Source organism: Mustela putorius, unplaced genomic scaffold, assembly GCF_011764305.1.
Source record: "Mustela putorius furo isolate JIRA1106 unplaced genomic scaffold, ASM1176430v1.1 tig00000640_pilon_pilon_pilon, whole genome shotgun sequence".
NCBI classification, from domain to species: domain Eukaryota; kingdom Metazoa; phylum Chordata; class Mammalia; order Carnivora; family Mustelidae; genus Mustela; species Mustela putorius.
Genome location: NW_025421432.1, coordinates 10,630,742 through 10,637,075, shown reverse-complemented (window position 1 = coordinate 10,637,075; position 6,334 = coordinate 10,630,742). Strand labels below are relative to the sequence as shown.

Below are 6,334 nucleotides of genomic sequence, written 5' to 3'. Positions count from 1 at the left end.
GCATTTACTATGTGCTGGGTAATGTGGACATAAAGGCAACTTAAAAAAAGACACCATCCTTGTTTTCTTGGGAAAGGCACACTTGCAGAACATGTGGCAAACCTACTCCTGCAACCTCATGAACTTATTTTAAACTATGACTTGTTAATATGTTTAAGTAATCTGTGACATGTCTTTGCTCCATTAAACAAATAAATAAACAAACAAAATCCCCTTCTAAATGTCAAAACAGATTCCAGCTGTCTTCTTGCTCTTCATGTTCAGGAAGCTCCAAGAAAACACCTCATCATGGATAGGCTCTTCTGGGCAGGCTTTTCTTGTTCTTTAGAGCTGATTTATGGGAAGGTCTGCTTTCTGTGACTTTGCTCATTTGGTGCACATTCTGATGGGGTGCACCCCAGGCCAGGTGAGCTAGGGGTGGAGGAAGGGTAGGGTGAGAACATAAACATGATTAAGACAAGGTGTCCATGCTTGAAGGCTTCAGATGGGAGGGTGGGAAGCAGGGCTGCAAGGAACAATAGAGTAGTCCTTGCCTTCAAAGGGTTTACTGTCTTGAGAGAGATAAAAGCAGCAAACAAAGAGTGACAAAACAGCAGAGAGATGCAAAGTACTAAAGGGGAACAGAGAGGAAGTGACTAAGACAGCTTAAGGCAACTCAGGGAGACTTTAGACAGGAAATGACATATAAACTGGGTCAAAGGATGACTAACTGTTGGAGATAGGAAAGAGGGTGGGTTTTAGGACTGTGCCCAGGAGGGGAAACTGCATGTGCAAAGGCACGGAGGCACACAAGTTTGCAACACTGGGACAGTGTGAGCAATTCAGAAGGAGTATCAGCAAGGTGCTGCCTTGCTTCAGTGACACATCATGGGCCAAGTTCCTTAGCTTAGCTGGCAGAGCCTGGCGTGAGACAATCCCTGCCCACCTTCCCAAGCCCATATCTTGCTTCACAACCACCAGCCACATGGGGTCCCCTTTGCCTTTGGATCATCGTAAGTAAGCATGATTCTATTTCAGAGCTGCACTTACTGCTGCTTCTCTCTGGAACATTCTCTTACCTGTTTGCATGGCTGATCCTTTCTAACTCTTCAGGCCTTACCTCCTCTGAGAGGCCACCCCCAGGGGCATTTTCCCTGGAGCAAGTCCCCTAGCATTCCCTATCACAGCACATGTTGCGTGGGGTGCATTGTGACCCGTCATTGCCTGACTGCCACTCAGAAATGTAACATGAGACACATAGTGTGAATAGGAATACTGACTTCCTTGTTCCTGTTGTTTCCCTAGTACCCAGATCAATCTCTGATGCTCTACTTGATGGAAATTTGCTGAAAGAAGAAAGGAAAACATCAACGAATGAACGGATGAATGGATGAAAGATTTGGAAAGAGGTTGGTCTGGATATCTGCCATTCGTTTCTCCAGGTCTGAGCTCCATCCTTCTTCATCCAATTCTGTGTCATGGAAGGGTGACCGGTATGAAGCATATCAGTAGCTACCCTCTGGGATGGATTCCGCCAAAAGGGAGAAGCTAAGGGAGAGAAAGGAGTTGGTGCTGCCAACCAGCTGCATCTCTCCCTTGATGGTCTCTGTAAGGGATCGCCTCACACAATCTCTGCTTCTAGGGAAGGGTAAGTGCCTCCTCCTTTCATCACTTTCATGGGAGGGATATCTCCACTTATCTTTCCATGTTATGACTCTTGTGTTTTCTCCACACTCTGCCTACATTTTGGATCAATGTACAATCAGTCACCATGTTTCTTCAATGTGCCTATGTTGATCTGTTTCCTGCCATAATCTGAAAAGATACAAGAGGGCTTGGACAAGTTGGGAAAGGCCTTATATGTTTAAAGAGTTCAGACCATATTCATTTGGAAACGAAGAACTATGAGAGATAAATCTTTATGTGGTGGTATAACTTAACCCAAAGAGTGAGGCAAACACTTGGTTGGAGTCATTGTAGATCATATTCTCTAAACCTTTGATAATGTGCCCCATCAGTGAAAACTGTTTGAGCATGTCCTCCTAATAGATGCATATATGTTTATTTGTAAATTATATATATCTGTGCTTGTACTAGTAACCTTTGCATAGATAAACATAAAAGCAGGCATTAAAAAGGACAGGATAAAGATAATCTATATTTAAAAGATTTAAAATTGATTTTTAATGTTTATCTTATTAAAAACCATACCATTACCATTCTGATGGCTTCATTTTTAAGTGTCTCGCTAAAATTATAACAAATATTTTAATACACACTTAGAGTGGCATTCATTGTCAGGGAGGGAGAATAAAAATCCATATTCCAAATCATACTTCAGTTGGGTGGAGGTGAGCTAATCTCTTGTCAGATCTAATTATATTACAATTTTTTTGGACAGGGAGTATGGTAACAAAGCACTTCTATCAAGTATAATTTTTTAAAAATACTTTTCTAAATTTCTAGCAAAGAAAAAAAAAAGAAATTATAGTAATAACCATCTACTAAACACATAATTTGGCCCATATCATTAAATACAGACTAAGAATCCAAAGTTTTACCTACCATTTTAATCTCATACTAAAAGAAAGACCCAGAGCATTTGATACACGATCTAAATAAAACTTCAGGGAAATCATTACCTTTTTGATAATGATGAAACTTCTGCAAGCATGGAAAGATCAAGGAACTTGCACAATAGCTAGTCAGTGTTAGAGAAAGCTTCAGCCTGCCTGTGCCCAGAGTACTTGTCCCTAACCTACCATATAATGCTGATAAAGAAGAGGAAATTTGGTATGCTTTTATCGGATGGCCTTGATTTTCTCAATAAAATAGAAGAAGAGACTTAGTGTACTTGAAAGGCTATGTTCAGATAAAATTGGGATGAAATGTGCTGATTACCCAGCTGGAAGGCAGAGTACCTTTGAAATTATTATCTTCACTCTTTTCCACATTCAAACCAAGAATCTGACATTCTCACCATAGAGTTTACTCTTATTCACTCTTATACCAACATGGTTTCTCTGTGGTTCCTTCCTCCCCAACTGGAGGTTTTGTTTGCTTGCTACCAGTAAATGCTATAAGTAAATAAGAGCTTGGATGCGGGGGGGTGGGGGGGTGGGGGTGGGGAAGGGGAAACAAAGAATGCATGTTTCTTTTACTTGTTATTTTTGGTTCATTTTTCCTAGACCCAAGTTGCAAATTGTGAAGGTGAATGTCAAGAAATGCTGAGTTCCCAGAGAGGAGATGGTGGGAGACCAGTCAAGAAAACATTAAAGGGAGGCCGCAATTATGAGATATTTTGAACCTTGATGAGAATGTCTATACTGCTAGTGAGGTGGATGACACTAATGTCACAGTTCCTACGGAGCTATGGGCACCACCATATCCATTCAATGATTCTTCATTCTGACCACTCTCTGTCTTCTCTTACAGAAACACAGCACTCCAAAAAGTCATAACTCTTGAAAAGGGTTCAGGGATGATGGTCAGGGGTGTCCCCTTGCAGATAACAGAGAGATACCAGCTGAGAAAGTAAGTGGGTGATGAGTAAGTTGGGAACTTGGGTGAATTTTAGAAGAGCAGCCATGGGCATGAGGAAGAGACCGAGGAGTCAACTAGAAAGGAGCAAGATGATCGCTGAGTTACACATGGAAAGAGTATTAGTTAAACACTGAGCTTTCCACATGCTGTTCTGTGCCCCTCCAGAGAAGGCTGGTGGAGAAAAAAGCCACTTTAGCTCTCAATAAATACATTTTCAAAGATTAGAGTCCAGAGTGGGAAAGAAAACAAACAGGATTTTGTGCCTGCAAGGTAATTCATAGTAATCCACTGGGAGGGCCTTGGGAAATTCAAAGCATTATGTTAGGAGTGTGAAAAGGTAGCACTTTTAATAAATTTCCCATTATTTCCGACTGAATAGGTCAAGCAGTAAACACCGTTCAATACTGGCCTTTTATTGTGGCTTGGGAAATTTTGGAAAGCATTATGATTCTTTAATAAGCCCATCGAGTATAATGTTTCTATTGGGACATATACTTGTGGGTCTATACACACAAAGGCACACCTCGCTGTGGCTGGAGACAAAAGGCCACTGCTGTCTTCCTGAAATGGGCCTTGCAGTCTCCTGCCTGCAATCAACAGTATGATCCCTCTGGGTCCTGCATTGGAGGGGTGAGTGGAGTAGGGTTGAGGTTGGAAAATCTGAGTTGTTAAATGCTGTTGAAAAACCCACTCAACCTTGAGAACTGTCCACTCTCTCCTACGCCCAGCCCTCACCAAAGCTAAGTGTTCCTTCTATTTAACTCCCATTGACTCTGTCTTCTGTTCATTCAGTGGCCATGGTAACACCTGTCATGTGAGTTTTCCACTCCAACAATATCCTCTTTCCACCCTGTTCATTGCAAATCCCTGGCTTCCCTCTCTCATAGTACATGACATGCTCACTTGTTTTCCTGGGAAGACTTATTAATTAATTAAATAATTTTTATTGTGTTATTTTAGTCACCATACAGTACCTCGTTAGTTTTTGATGTAGTGTTCCATGGCTCATTGTTTGTGCGTAACACCCAGTGCTCCATGCAATCCATGCCCTCCTTGATACCCATCACCAGGCTCAGCCATCCCCTCACTTCCCTCCCTTCTAAAACTCCCAATTTCTTCCCCAGAGTCCATAGTCTTTCATGGTTTGTCTCCCATTCCAGTTTTTCCCCCTTCATTTTTTCCTTCTCCTCATGTCCTCCTTGCTATTTCTTATGTTCACAAATAAGTGAAGCCATATGATAATTGACTTTCTCTGCTTGGCTTATTTCATTCTGCATAATCTCCACCAGTCCCGTCCATGTTGATGTAAAAGTTGGGTATTCATACTTTTGGATGGCTGGGTATTATTCCATTGTATATATGGACCACATCTTCTTTATCTATTTGTCTGTTGAAGGGCATCTTGGCTCTTTCCACAGTTCGGTTATTGTGGACATTGCTGCTATGAACATTGGGGTGCATATGGCCCTTCTTTTCACTCTGTCTGTATCTTTAAAGTGCATTTATATACCCAGGAGTGCAATTGCTAGGTCATAGGGTAGCTCTATTTTTAATTTTTCAAAGAACCTCCACACTGTTTTCCAAAGTGGCTGAACCAATTTGCATTCCCACCAACAGTATAAGAGTGATCCTCTTTCTCCACAACTTCTCCAACATTTGTTGTTTCTTGCCTTGTTAATTTTTGCCATTCTAACTGGTATAAGGTGGTATCTTAATGTGGTTTTGATTTGAATTTTCCTGATGGCTAATGATGATGAACACTTTTTTATGTATTTTCCTGATGGCTAATGATGATGAACACTTTTTTATGTATTAGCAAACACATAAAAACATATATAAGAAAACACTTATATATGTTTTCTTTGGAGAATGTCTGCTCATGTCTTCTGCCCATTTTTTGACTTGATTATCTGTTTTCTATTTATCTTATGTATTTCCCCTCTCAAATTCTTTGTTTCCTCACCCTGGTCTACTCTTCCTGTTTGGGTCCTCAGTCCCACTGCGCTGTTCCATCTCCATTCACACCATTCACTCCATTCATTTCATCCAGAGGTATGCTTGCTTCTTTTCATCTACTCAAAATATCTGTTTTCTCTGGAAATTTCAGCTTTATTGTTCCAGCTACCATTTCAATTCATCACTAACCTTTACTGTTGAGGTTTTCCAAAAGCATATATTTTATAGGTATCCACTCTATTCCATGACTCATTGACTCTTTTTCCATTCTTTTAGCATGGCATATAGTATGGTGGAAGACAGAGGGGTATTTTGTTTGGAGAAGAGAAGGCTCAAATTTGCCATGCAATTTGTGTCCAAATATATAAATGGCTCTCCCATGGGGAAAGATTACTTTTCTTACAAGCTTATGCAGAGAATTGGAATTAATGAATAAAAGCTACAGAGAGGCCAATTTTTAATACAATATTGAGATGTATTTTATTAGCACTGAAATTATCCAGAGATGAAATGAGTTAATGGTGGGTAGCAGCAAATTTCCTCCTACTGAAGGTATTCAAACTCAAGTTAAGTTGTAGGAGAATAGGTTTTAGCATCAAATGATCTCTTAGACTTGATGTCTGCTTCTGAATCCTGAGATTTTGTGATTATTGTGAAGTCTTTTCTAAGTTTTCTCTCTTTGACCTGTTGGCAACGTAAGCCATCATTGTGTTTATTTTCTTGCTTTGACTATATACAAAAGTAATAATGGTCATTACCAAAGCTGTTAAGCAACACTGATGTACAAATGTCTAAGTCCTCCCAACTCTTGCCCATTCCTTTCCACTCAAGTCATCATGGTTGACAGCTTGAACTG

General features: G+C 40.4%; 1 long non-coding RNA gene across 1 annotated transcript; it reads left to right on the top strand.

Annotated features, from left to right (window-relative positions):
- Positions 1–763: 763 nt before the first annotated feature.
- On the top strand, positions 764–4,550 carry LOC106005418. Its single transcript, XR_001178749.2, has 3 exons — positions 764–992; positions 1,285–1,627; positions 3,168–4,550. It is a non-coding gene; the product is annotated as an uncharacterized LOC106005418 (long non-coding RNA).
- Positions 4,551–6,334: the final 1,784 nt, after the last annotated feature.